The sequence below is a fragment of the Gadus morhua genome, chromosome 19 (assembly GCF_902167405.1).
Source record: "Gadus morhua chromosome 19, gadMor3.0, whole genome shotgun sequence".
NCBI classification, from domain to species: Eukaryota; Metazoa; Chordata; class Actinopteri; order Gadiformes; family Gadidae; genus Gadus; species Gadus morhua.
Genome location: NC_044066.1, coordinates 255,283 through 269,558, shown reverse-complemented (window position 1 = coordinate 269,558; position 14,276 = coordinate 255,283).

Here is a 14,276-nt window from a genome sequence, read left to right as displayed (position 1 = left end):
AGTAAGTAAGCTTTATTTGTACAGCGCCTTTCACAGACCAGGGTCACAAAGCGCTTCACAGTTAAAACAAAAACAATAACAATACACAGTTAAGAAGTACATACAAATTTAAGTTTAAAAGGCCAAGACAACTAGGTGACAAACATAGCAGCCCCAAGACAGCTAAGCAAAAGCATGAGCAAACAAATAGGTCTTTAGTTGCTTTTTGAAGGAGTCAACAGACTCCATCGAACGCAGAGAGAGCGGAAGGTCGTTCCAGAGCCTGGGAGCAACAGCCTGGAAGGATCTGTCTCCTCTGGTCCGGAAACGAGTGTGTGGCAACGTCAACAGATTCTGATCCACAGACCTCAGAGCCCGAGTTGGGGTGTAAGGCTGGATCAGATCACTGATGTAAGGCGGAGCCTGGCCATGCAAAGCTCTGAACGTTAAAACCAAAATTTTAAAATTGATCCTTGACGAAACTGGCAGCCAATGAAGAGCTTTAAGAATAGGGGTTATATGAGTCCTCCTATTGGTGCGAGTCAGAACTCTCGCTGCAGAGTTTTGCACTAACTGCAGGCGAGACAGCTCCTTTTTGTTTAGACAAGAAAACAAACTATTACAATAGTCTAAACGCGAAGACACAAATGCATGAGTGATCAGCTCCAAGTCATTTTGTGAAACCATTTTCCTGAGTTTCGAAATGTTCCTCAGTTGAAAAAAGCAATTTTTGGTCAGCTGTTTACAGTGCTGCACTAATGACATGTCTTTGTCAAACACAACACCCAGGTTTCTTAGGCTCGGTTTGACAGACTGGCCCAAGTCACCCAGGTACTGGTTAATCCCTGGAATGGAATCATCAGGGGCAATAACCAGTGTTTCTGTTTTGTCCTCATTAAGCTGCAGGGTGTTATCACTCAGCCAATGTTTTATCTCCACCAAGCACTGAACTAAGGAACTTAGCCTCTGGAGCTCAGTTGGCTTGAAGGAACAGTAAAGCTGGATATCATCAGCAAACATGTGGTAAGAAACATCAGGAAATCCCTGGATGATTTTTCCCAAGGGGATCAAATACAGCAAAAATAACACAGGGCCCAAAACTGAGCCTTGGGGGACTCCACACAACAGATCTGCTGACTCAGACCTTATTTGGTTAACAGTGACACTAAAGCTACGCCCAGAGAGGTATGACGAGAACCAGTGTAAAACTGACCCTGACAGTCCTACTTCATCCCTCAGTCTTCTCAGCAGGATCTGGTGGTCAACTGTGTCAAAGGCTGAGGACAGATCTAAGAGAACTAGAACAGTGCACTTTCCCGAATCAGCAGACATCATAATGTCACTGGACACTTTCAGTAAGGCCGTCTCAGTAGAATGAATTTTGCGGAAACCAGACTGAAAGGTCTCATGGATGTTACCCTGATCCAGGAATAATGACAGCTGTTCAGAGACCACCTTCTCTAGGATCTAAAAGTAAAAGGTAGGTTACAGGTAGGTTATCAACAGGTAACTCACTTTACATACATGTTTCCTTTTCTTTTTTTTTTTAAACGCTACACTTTAATATCACAGGTCCATCACTTGTCTCGGCTTCACCAGACGCCCAGACCTAGTGTGGGCATATGGCGCTGGCCCATCACTGGCAAGGCCCCCAGTGTTAGTGGTGTCCGTAGGTAGGTTCTCAGACACCGGAGTGTCTGGCCTGTCATTCATTACAGCTGTGTGTTCTGGCGCAGGAGTATCAGACCTGTCACTCACTTCAGCGGTGTGTTCTGGTGTAGGTTCCTTGGTCGGTAGGAGGTGGCGGCGGTTGCGGCGGTAGGTCTGACCCTCACTAGTGCTGATGTGGTACGATCTGTCAGTATGTGCCGGTTGCATGATGGTTGCAGGTCTCCACAGTCCATTATCCTGCCGGTAACGTATATTGTCCCCAGCCTGCAGAGTCGACAGCGGCCTGGCGCTCCGGTTGTAGTACCGGCGTTGCTGGTGTTGCATGTGTTCCCGCCTCCTTCTGGCGGCGGTTGGGCTGATGACCTGGGGTTGTAGTTGCGCTGCTGTGGTAGGAAGGATGGATCTCAGCCTGCGGCTGTTGAGCAGCTGGGCCGGTGATTTGAAACCGTCCACTGGAGTGTTCCGGTATTCCAGTAGGCTGAGGTACGGGTCCTTCTTTTCTGCCCGTGCCTTGTCCAGTATAATCTTGGCTGTCTGGACAGTTTTTTCTGCGAGCCCATTGCTTTGGGGGTAGTGCGGGCTTGTCGTTGTGTGTTTGAAATCCCATGTGTTTGCAAAGTTCTTAAAGTCCTGTGAGCTGTATTGTGGGCCATTATCCGAGATCACCTTCTCGGGGATGCCATTACGGGAGAACATGGCTTTCAGTTTTCGGATTACCGCTGATGAAGTAGTGGAATACAGCCTCTCAATCTCGAAGTACCTGCTGTAGTAATCCACCGATACAACATAGTCTTCTCCATTCCATGCAAACAGGTCAGTTGCAATGACCTGCCATGGTCTGTCGGGGATTTCATGAGATAGCATTGGCTCTTTTTGGTTTGACTTCCTGTGTTGCAGGCAGATGGTGCACTTTTCCACCATGGCCTCTATTTCTCTCCCCATTCCTGGCCAGAAAAGGATGTCTCTCGCTCGTAGTTTGCTCTTTTCCATGCCTAGGTGCGGAGTGTGTATTGCTGTAAGCATGCTGGCTAGGAGAGAGTGTGGGACTATGATCTTTTCCCCTTTGAATAGGATTCCGTCCATCTCTGATATTTCATCCCTGTGGTTCCAGTATTCGGCAGTGGTGGGTGAGCATTTCTTCCTGGTTTCAGGCCACCCAGACAGTACAGACTCTTTCAGCATGGTGAGCTGAGGATCCTGTTCAGTGGCTGTTCTGATGTCTGTAAGCTTTCTGTCGCTCACAGGGAGGTTGCTGATAACCGTGTGGACTTGCGTATCCATGCCCTCACTCAGAGTGTGGTCGTTGCAGGCTAATGACTTCCTGGAGAGTGTGTCTGCGACAGGGATGTGTTTACCTGGGCGGTGGATGATGGTGATGTCATACTTCTGCAGCTGCAGGATCATCCGTTGTAAGCGTGGTGGGGCCGCTGCGAGGGGCTTTCTCATAATTGATTCCAACGGCTTGTGATCGGACTCGACGACAACCTGGCGCCCGTAGACATACTGGTGAAAACGCTTACATCCAAAGAGAACAGCGAACAGTTCCTTCTCAATTTGAGCATAGTTTTCTTCTGTGGATGTGTATGATTTTGAAGCGTAGGCGACGGGCTTTTCTTCTTGCAGGAGCACAGCCCCCAAACCACTTTTAGACGCGTCGACCTGGAGCCTCAGCTCCTTGCTTGGGTCAAAGTAGGTGAGCACAGGTCCTGGCTCCCGTGTGATGAGGTCCTTCATTTGCTGGAAGGCGGAGTTGTGTGTTTCATCCTACACAAATTCGCTGCTTTGCTTCAGTAGCTGGCGGAGGGGTGCGTTTATTTCAGACAGACTTGGGGCAAATCGAGCCAGGTAGTTCACCATCCCCATAATGGTCTCCAGTTCGGCTTTGTTCTGGGGTGGCTCCATCTCTTTTACAGCTTTCACCTTGTCAGGGTCTGGCTTGATACCTTCTCGTGTGAGCCTGTGTCCAAAGTATTTGACCTCTGTGACGCAGATCCTGCTCTTCTCGGGGTTGAGCCGTACACCTCTCTCTCTGGTCCTCTCCAGCATGGCCCGCAGGTTAGCGTCGTGTTCCTCTCTGGTTCGCCCGTAGACCAGGATATCGTCAACTATTGCAGCGACGCCTTTCAGGCCCTCATACGTCTCGTCTATTTTTCTCTGAAACTCATCCTGGGCTGATACGATGCCGAAAGGAAGGCGGAGGAACCTGTATCGGCCGAACACAGTGTTGAACGTCGTAAGCATGGATGAATCCTCGGTTAGTTTAATGGCCCAATAGCCTGACCTTGCGTCCATGACGCTGAAAAACTGTGGGCCTGCCAGTCTTGGGGTGACATCCTCCAGAGTGGGGAGTGGGTAGTGAGGTCTTTTTATAGCTTTGTTTAGCTCGCGGGGATCTAGGCATACTCTCAGTTTACCTGTATGTGGCTTCTCTACTATCACCAGTGCATTCACCCAGTCTGTAGGCTCGGTCACTTTCGCGATGATTTCGGCCCCTTCCATCTCATCGAGCTCGTCCTTCAGGCGGCTGCGGAGGGTGAACGGGATTCTCTGTGGTGGGCACACGACGGGTGTGGCTGTGGGGTCCAGGCGTATGCTGCATTCACCTGGGAACTGTCCAACGCCCTGGAACACATCTGCAAATTCCTCCCTCACATCACAGCCTTCTGTTTGAGTTGCATTTACAGACAAAACTAGTTTAATGAGGTCCATATCAATACATGCTCTCAGTCCTAATACAGGTGGAGCTTTGGTGGTGACTATGTAGAACTCCAGTGTCATAGCTGTTCCTTTGTATTTACAGCTTAGGTTGCATGTCCCTTTTACATCAAGTGGCTCACCACCATATCCTGTGAGGCGGCGGGTTGTGGGCTTCATGTCTGCCTTGCTAAACAGTTTGTGAAATCTTTGAGCTGGGATTATGTTGACTTGGGCACCGGTATCTAACTTGAAATTGTGTCAATGTATAGTGTCTCCTGTTCGTCTGTATCGCTGTCTTGGGCGTTAGCGCCCTCTACTGCATGCACTGGCTTGGCCCTGCGTTGCTGCTGAGATCTGCATACCTGGGCGAAATGATCAAAACGTTTGCACTTGTTGCATTGTCGGCCCCTAGCTGGGCAGTCCTGACGGTCACTGTGTTGTTCTCTTCCACAATTCCACACGTTTTGCCATGTGGTCTGGCTCTGTCTCCACTGCTTGAATATTTCCCCCCTTGACTATAGTTAGCGCTGTATTTTGGCGCCTCTCTGTGCATCTTGGCGCGGCCCACAGCGTGTATGTCGTGGCTATCAACGTTAGCTGGTGCTCGACTGTTCATGGCTTTCATTTGTCCCTGGGCTAGCTCATGCGAGCGTGCAATGTCTATTGCTTTGATCAGATCTAGCGTAGCTCCATGACTGAGTAGTTTCTCACGTACCTTATGAGAGTTCGTTGCGAAAACTATCCGGTCCCTAACCATCTGGTCCGAGTCAGCATAGCCACAGTCCTTGACCAGCAACTTCAAATCCGTGACGAATTGCTCAAATGGCTCGCCAGAGCCTTGCATTCTTTCTTGAAACTTGTATCTTGCAAAAATGGGGTTCGCTTTTGGGTTCACATATTCCTCAAACTTGACGTAGTACGTCTCCAACAATTTAGCCTGATCTTCCGTGAGTGTCCAAGTGTTAAAAATGTCCCGACCTTTGTCTCCGACCCACAGTAGAAGGTAACTGCATTTATCCTCCTCGCTCACGGCTTTCAGTGGGCCGGTGAACATTAGCTTCACATGCTGCTTGAACCTTCTCCACGACTCCGGTAAATTAGCAGATTCCCAGTCCAAAGTTGGGCTCTGAATTTTTCTCTGAAACTCATCCTGGGCTGATACGATGCCGAAAGGAAGGCGGAGGAACCTGTATCGGCCGAACACAGTGTTGAACGTCGTAAGCATGGATGAATCCTCGGTTAGTTTAATGGCCCAATAGCCTGACCTTGCGTCCATGACGCTGAAAAACTGTGGGCCTGCCAGTCTTGGGGTGACATCCTCCAGAGTGGGGAGTGGGTAGTGAGGTCTTTTTATAGCTTTGTTTAGCTCGCGGGGATCTAGGCATACTCTCAGTTTACCTGTATGTGGCTTCTCTACTACCACCAGTGCATTCACCCAGTCTGTAGGCTCGGTCACTTTCGCGATTGCATCCCGACTGAATGGTAAGCGTTGAGTTCTTAATAACTCTGACACCATGTAATATTCTTATGTTGTAGCTGTTAAATGACGGGACCGATTTAACATGACGGGTACTTTATTCGAGCGTCCATTTCCTTGTGCCACACAAAACGATACATCTCGTGCCTCACCCTTCACATATGCAAATGAGGTGTCATCTGACCAATCACAGTAACCCATCTATCTGTAGGATATTACAAATAGTTCATTCACTGCCTCTTCTGTGGTCATTACAATATCATGAATAGACTGCCGCGGGTTCTCCGACGTCTCTCCCTCTTCCACAAAAGGTAAAGGTAAAAGCAAAAGGTTTCCATGGCAACGAGATGCGGGGCGCTCCTATGTTTGAGCAACTCGTCATTGAAAGGCTACTTTATTACATATTTAATTTACTTTTTCACATTTTTGTCGAGTTTAAATCGTGACAATATTCTTATGACTTATGGATACTGTCAAATCTGCGTTGGAGGAATTCAAAAGCCATTCTTCATCAAGTTATGGAGGTTTATTCTCTGCTGGGGTGCACGTATCCAAATCCACCGAGACGCACTTACGCTAGAGCGGACCTTCTGGAGCTTCAACTCGCTTGCCAGACAGTTGATTTATCACCCGAACAACTGGATTTCATACCAACAACTCTGATAAAGAAGACGATACGGAGGAAAAGAAGATCGAGAGGAGGAATTAGGAACAGGATAGGAGACGAGGAAGTAAACTCGTTGCCAGGGCGACTAACTGGCGGCGCGCACAGTCACAGCGGCCCCTCTTGAAATCTGTGAGATTGAGATTGAAATTGAATGTTTGAGTGTGAGACGTCCTACGAACGTAGTTTATGACAGGGAAACAATATTAAACATTAGGACATTGAGAGCGAGTAACATCACTGGCATTCGCTGGCATCTGGACATACTACGCAAACACAGGATACTAAAGGACACTGTGACACCGTGCCCGCAACTGCCCGGAGGAGGAAGCAGCAGAGACGGGGTGGACGTTAACAAACTGAACAGCTTCTTTCAGCTCCTACCCTCCAAGAAACGCTATCGCAGCTTAAGATGCTCCACCACCAGGCTGCGGAACAGCTTCCTACCTCAAACTGTCAGGATGCTCAATGCACCAGCGTCCCAGATCTTCTCACTGGACTTTATTTATTATTTATTCATCATTGGGACGTTTGTTTGTTTGTTTGTTTGAAATGTATGCTTGATCTTGATCCGTGAGAAACGCCTTCTCGTTTTGTTGTTCAATCAACAAAATGACAATAAATTTGATTTGATTTGATTTGATTTTGATTTAAAGACATGCAATGGTGGTGGTTATCTCGGCCGGAATTTGGCAGTAATGGTGGAAAAAGTAACAGACCGGGGAACATAGGACCCTTTTTAAAAAAAAAAGGTCCTATGTTCCCCAGTCTCATACAAAGAGGGGAACTATAGGACCCGGGGAACATTGGACCCGGGGAACATAGACATCCCCTCTTAACCAGACAGAAGCAGTCCTAACCAGGCAAAACTACTCAGGAGGAGTCAGGACTAGTCTTAACCAAACAAAAGCAGTCCTAGCCAGACAGTCCTAGTCAGGAGGAGTCAGGACCAGTCTTGACCAGACAGAACTGGTCAGGAGGAGTTAGGAACAGTCCTAACCAGGAAAAACTAGTCAGGAAGATTCAGAACCAATGTTAACAAGACAGAAGAAGTCATAACCAGGTAAAACTAAGTCGAAACGGGCGAAACGGTTACGGTTCGATCTATCCGGTTTCGGAGTATCTCCGTAAAGACGGAGTCAAGCGAAACTGGGTAGATCTGTAGAAACGCTGTAGTACACATTCCAGGCCCATAAGTGGCGCTGCTTCTGCTACAGAAATCCAGAAGAAAAATAAATAAGAAGAGGCGAGCATGCGCATAAAGGGTGAGACTCCTTGGGCTTAACAGTCATTGGCTAGAGGGTCGAGGGATGGGGCGATGACGTCATGGTTTACGGTTTCAGTCGGTTTCAGGCGTCCACACGAATCCAAAACGAAACCAGGTAGACATGAAACCACCTCCGAGGGTGGTTTCAGAAGTTTACAGTTTCGGTCAGCGGATTCGCCGGCTTCGTGTGGACGGAAGGCCGAACCGTACAAGACCTTTGCGGTTTCGCCATGAAATCGGCTTCGTGTGGACGGGGCCTAAGGAGGAGTCAGTACCAGTATATTGGCTTTTTGCCGAGATTAGAAGCCACTATAGGAGCGGGGTAGACAATGCGCAATCCAAAGTCAAAGTAAAGCCGATTCGAAGTTTAAACAAAAATGCATCATTAAATAAAGCTTCAAACAAAAATGATTTGTCTTGATAACTATATTTTTCAACAAACATTTGCGGTCAAAAAACTGTCCCGCTTCCCCCTCTCACTCTCGTCACATTCCCGCAGGTTTATTAAATTCCTTCATTAGCTGAATGAATGCAATAATAGAAGTGACGGACAGAATACAAACTCAATTTAACCATCGTTATATAAATTATTATTATTTCCATTCCATTATTGCCATATTTCGGTTATGGCGGGCTAAGTAACGTTAGTTATAGATAGGCTAGGATAAAGTTAGCTGCTACTAGCTGTGAAGTGTTGGTGTCACAGCTAAACACAATTTCGTTTGTATCGGCTATAATTAACTATATTATTATATTAATGCAAGAGACATCATGGTACCGGGGATCGGAAGATTTGCCATTTGATATTGGTATTGATTGATCGTACTTATTATAATCATCAGCTATTTATTCAATATTGGGGTGGTCAAAATCACCTAAATTAAATCAATCCTGTCTTTTGATAACTAAATCAAGACGATGATTATTCTGTTATACTTTATCTGTAGTGATGTAGCATGATGGTGGAAACAAACCTTAAAGGTCTGGCCGGCTTTGTGGAGTCAAAAGGACAACAAACCAGTCTTAAACAGACAAAATTGGTCAGGAGGAGTCAGGACCAGTCTTAACCAGACCGAACTGGTCAGGAGGAGTCAGAACCAGTCTTAACCATACAGAAGCAGTCCTAACTAGAAAGAACTAGTCAGTAGGAGTCAGGACTAGTCCTGACCATACATAACTAGTCTGGAGGAGTAAGGACCAGCCGTAACCAGACAGAACTAGGCAGGAGAAGAAAGGGACAGTCATAAGCAGACAGAACTAGTCAGAAGCAGACAGAACTCAGGAGGAGTCAGGACCAGTCTTAACCAGACAGAACTAGTCAGGAGGAGTCAGGACCAGTCCTAGCCAGACAGAACTATCCAGGCGGAGTCAGGACCAGTCCTAACCAGCCAGAACTGGTCAGGCCGAATAAGGACCAGTCCTAACTAGGGATGTAACGATATACCGTACAATGGTATATCGCGATATGAAAAGGCCACGAATGTCAACCGTACATTTTTTCATGTAATACCGTGTCGCGGTATAGCCGCGAGATTGCATGGTAAATGCGCACTGTCATTGTGGGGAGTCTGGTGAGCGACATTGTCATTAAAACGTTGCACTAAATTTAACACGGTATGCCCAGGCAGCCCACACCACACAAAATAATAAAGCATTGACACAACACCGCTGAAATATGACTCCTAACTTGAAAATCAACGGTCCCCTCTCACGTGGACCTTTGTTTGTAAACAAACACTAACCAGCTCAGTGTTGCACTGTCCGTTACAACAACATTATGCACACAGCAGCCAAGAAGAGAAAACGCTAGCAGAGATAAAAAGAGAAAGAATAGCGATTGCAACTAGCTTACCTGTTGGAGCAGAAAGTGGTTCATAACGGGTCAGTAATTATGAATCCAGGCAAACAAGAAATTGCAGAAGGAGAGGACGCATCTCCGCTATTTAGGCCACCAAAACGGACCAGGTCTGTAGTGTGGGAATTTTTCGGCTATCTAAAGGATGAAGACGGCAAAGTTCTTCTAGATGGAATGCCGACTTGCAAACGCTGCAAGAGGAAAGTGCCTTGCAAAGCGGCAAACACGTCCAACATGGCACATCATCCCCGTGAGGAAACATCCACAAGACCATGCCAAAATCGTCAAATCCACGGTAAGGTTGGCGAACATCCGTGAAAGATTATATAAATATGTCCAATGATCCTTAATATGTTCACCATAACTTTACGTTAGCTTGTGTGGCATTTTGCGCACAAGTATGGAATCATTACAAGGTTACACTTAGGTGACATTGCCCATAGATATATATATGAAATAGATGCCCTACGGCGGCGTCTAGAACGTCAACATAGGCCGCCATCTTACCACAGTAAAGCTTTCTGGTGGAATCTGTTGTAGCGGCCGTAAGTCAGTGTTCTGCACAAACCCTAATACACTCTAAGAAATGCTGGGTTAATATATCAACCCAACCGATGGGTTGACACTGCTGAGTCATTTTATTGGGTTACTTTTACTCATGTTGGGTATCTAAGTTCTACCCAGCTGCTGAGTTACTAGTTGGGTCAGGTTGGGTCAAATGAACTGGGTTGCAATAACCCAGTGACTGGATTACTTAAACTCAGACACTGGGCTGATAAGAATATATAAAGCTTTGACTTTCTTTGAACTGTCTTTTTACATGGACTGGCAAAGGGGCGAGATCCAGGGGAAAAACTCATTAAGGTTGGTTTTCTTTTTTACTATTTTGTGTTTTATCTTAAGGAAAGAAACATAGACCTGCAGTGTTTCTTTCCTTAAGATAAAGTTTCTGTAAAAGAAAGTTTCTGTAATACGGGCCTGAAGAATAAGTCCCCGCCTCAGTGGCTCCCGTTCCCCTTGGTCAAATGTCAATGGGAAATAACATTTTTTCTTTTAATGATCGTACTTTACAAACTCTGTTGGTGGCGAAGTAAAAGCGGCGTCATGTTTTGAACTGCACACTTTTCCCATCTAGTTTCCACTGGGGTTTTGGATCAGACCTGCAAACTCCTCAGAGGAAAAAAGGTGACAGTGTCACGGGGGGATTTTTTTTGGATTGTAATATGCAAATTACACTAGTCTGAGCGTGACTTAACAAAACTCAGCATACTTTATCAAAAATCAAAGTCAAAACATCCTTGAGGCTTATAAAAAGTATTTTATTTACAACAGTCACAAAAAAATTGTTTGGACTCTTAGCCTGTGGGGTGTTCCACAAAGCCGGTTTTATCACATAACCGGGTAAGTTAACCCAGGGTTTGCTGTAACCCTAGGTTTTCCGTTCCAAAAGGATCACGGTATGTTAGTTGCTATAGAAACATATGCTCTGAATCAAACCTGGTCGGAGCAGGTTTTGCGCAGGTTAAGTTTGAAACATAACCCGGTTTTGGGTATTTAAACCCGCGTTCACCGCAGATTTCATGTGTTCACAATGGCATGCCCTTTTGATGAGAGAACTGCTGATATCGGAGCGCAAATTATACGTACAATCCACCGGGAGCGATTGATAAGACCACGGCTCGACATCTTGGCATATCAAATGACTTTTTGCTGGAGTGGAGAGATAGGCCTATAGATTCTCACGCAAATCTTTAATATATTTAAATAGCCTTACATAGCCAACACTACCAATCGAGGACCTGGCCTCAGTTCACTCCAGACTATTTGCGTAGCCCTCCGTTTTTTGCAAAAGGTAGTTTTATCTAGGCTATAATGTTGGAGATGCTGAGCACATCTCAGTCCTTTCAGATGACCCATCCAAGATTTGTATCGGCCTCCTATCATACAAAGAGCAATATTGTCTGAGTACTATGCTGAGAGGCACTTACAACACAAAGTATAAATTAGTCCTCAGTGGAGGACTATTTTATACTATAGTCTCTCTTTTATACTATAGTCTCCAGTGGACTTGCATCCACTGGAGAATGTTTGATCGTTACACGCACTAATCCATCTTGATCTGTGAAGTTGATGAATTGTCACTTTTAGGTTTTCTACCCAGTTACCAAAAAAATCTACTTTTGGAATAGTATGCGCTGTGGCAAGCGCATGGTTTGCATGTGTTACTTCGAAGGCAAAAAATATATAAAATACAAGAAAACATAAAAACCTACATTCAACCAGTGGGGTATGGCCCGCTGAATTTATGTTTATTAACAGCTCCTCCACCGGGGTCAAGACAATTTGAGGGCCAGATCCAGTCTGCCGACTGTCGGCCTTTTCACGATTGGCTTTAAAAAATGGCTTATTTAAATTTATACCAATACGATGGTGGGAAAAGCTTACCAGTTTGTATGTATTTTATACTTCATTTTTATACTTGATCCGCTGACCGCTTGGAAGCCATCGGAGTACATATTTTTTTAGAAGAAAGGGGTTATGTGGTAGGATCTTTAAGAATGCTTAACTGGGATATTTATATATTCATGGCTGAAATATTAAGGATCATGCTTTTGACGTGTAACTAACGCCCCGTGCCCACTACCTCCGTCAGTTGACCGTTGCCCATTGACTTTGAATGGGGACGGACGCGCAATGCATTGTGGATCCGTCCGTTCAGTTGGAGCGTTCGCCACCGTCAGAAAGTTGAACAATTTTCAACTTTTTCGGCAGCGACGGTTCCGTCATCCAATCAGATCGCGTATGCAAATTTAAGCACTGTGATGCGACTCGGGCTCTGACGATACTGGAAAGCGGGAAAGCGGGTCATCTTGCCTCGCGACAAGCAGGAAGAAGCGGGAAGAACCCGGCGAAGCGATTTGATTGGCTGACGGATGCCTCTGCAAAGACTACTCCCCCATCCGTCAGCCACGCCTTCCCACGTCCGTTGACTGACGGTGCAGTGGGCACGAGGCGTAACGCATTTACACGGTCAGCGATCCGCTGCCAGGCTTTGGTTCTCCGGGTTGCAGAGGCTTTAGCGTTCCCTTTTCTTGTGATAATGTCCTTCTCCTCGTCATAGCTCTCCAGGGGAACCTGAAGTTCCATTTCTTTGAAATAAGCGGACCGTTTCGCCATTTCGATCAGGGTTTCCATGATCCATACATCACGTCTTTTTAGGTTTGGCGTGGACGCGCACAACCCTGTGTTAACCAACCCCGAGCTGATTTGAACTAATGCATAACCGCTGCTGTGGAACCGAAAACTCTGGGTTAGTCGGCACAGGGTAAATCAACCTAGAGTTCAGCGTTAACTCAGTGTTTGTTAAACCTCCGTTCGTGGAACACCCCTCTGGACGAGTGTTTCGCAAGCTCTCTTGCGTTGTTTGGCCGCATGCATGCGCATGCGGATGCGCATGCGCGGTAGCCAGGCGACCGTCTCATCCAATGGCGAGCTCAGTTGGCGCTGTGTGCTTCAAGATTCCGATTGGCCCAGAGAAATGTCAATTATAAGAAAGATTCTGAAGCAAGTGCTGAGATTCCGATTGGCCCAGAGAAATGTAAATAATAAGAATGATCCAATAATTTTTCGCAATTCTGGACCCCCCCTCCCCAAAACAAAACTCTCCGGTTCTACACGATTCACGTGAATGACCAAATTGACCAAGAAAACGGCGATTGTCGCCGAAAAGCGACAAGTTTGCATTTTTTTTGGATTGTTAAAGTAGTTAACTATTATGAAGAAGCATTATGCTAACGCGGATCTGCGCAGGCAAGTCCAGGTTGCATAGCAAGCAACCGGTCTTACGTTTCCCGCCTCCGATAACCCATTGCCAGGGTTATACTGACCAGTCTTTAGTGGTGTATTAACCCAGCAGTGGCTGTATTAACCCAACGTTGGGTTGATCTGTATGATATATAAGAGGTTGTTCGGTATTTCAGTGGTCCTTTTGACTCCACAAAGCCGGCCAGACCTTTAAGGTTTGTTTCCACCATCATGCTACATCACTACAGATAAAGTATAACAGAATGATCATCGTCTTGATTTAGTTATCAAAAGACAGGATTGATTTAATTTAGGTGATTTTGACCACCCCAATATTGAATAAATAGCTGATGATTATAATAAGTACGATCAATCAATACTAGGGGTGGGTATTGGCATGAACCTCACGATACGATACGTATCCCGATACTTGGGTCACGATACGATACATATCACGATATTGCGATTTAAAGAGTTTATGTATTTCAGATTATATTGATCAGAGGACAAATTGAGTCAAAACCATTTCATTCATAACAGCTATTTTTTATTTCAATGAATGAAACATTAACAATATTTGTTTTATTTCTTACAGCTGAAACACTGAGCTGAAAACTGAAATAAAGTGCACAGTAGTTTTTCACAGTATGAAATCTGAACTGAAGTTCAAATGAAAATAAAATACCTATGTGCATGCAGTAAAAAAGTATAAGAAAATAAAGTGCAGAACAGCCCTTTTTTTCCTCTAATCAAAATAAATAATAAAGTAAAAAAAAACATAAACATTCTGAAATGGATCGACCTAAAACTTGTATTTCACTTGGTTTGTTTTCAGGTTTTTGTTCAGAAAAAGAATCTGATC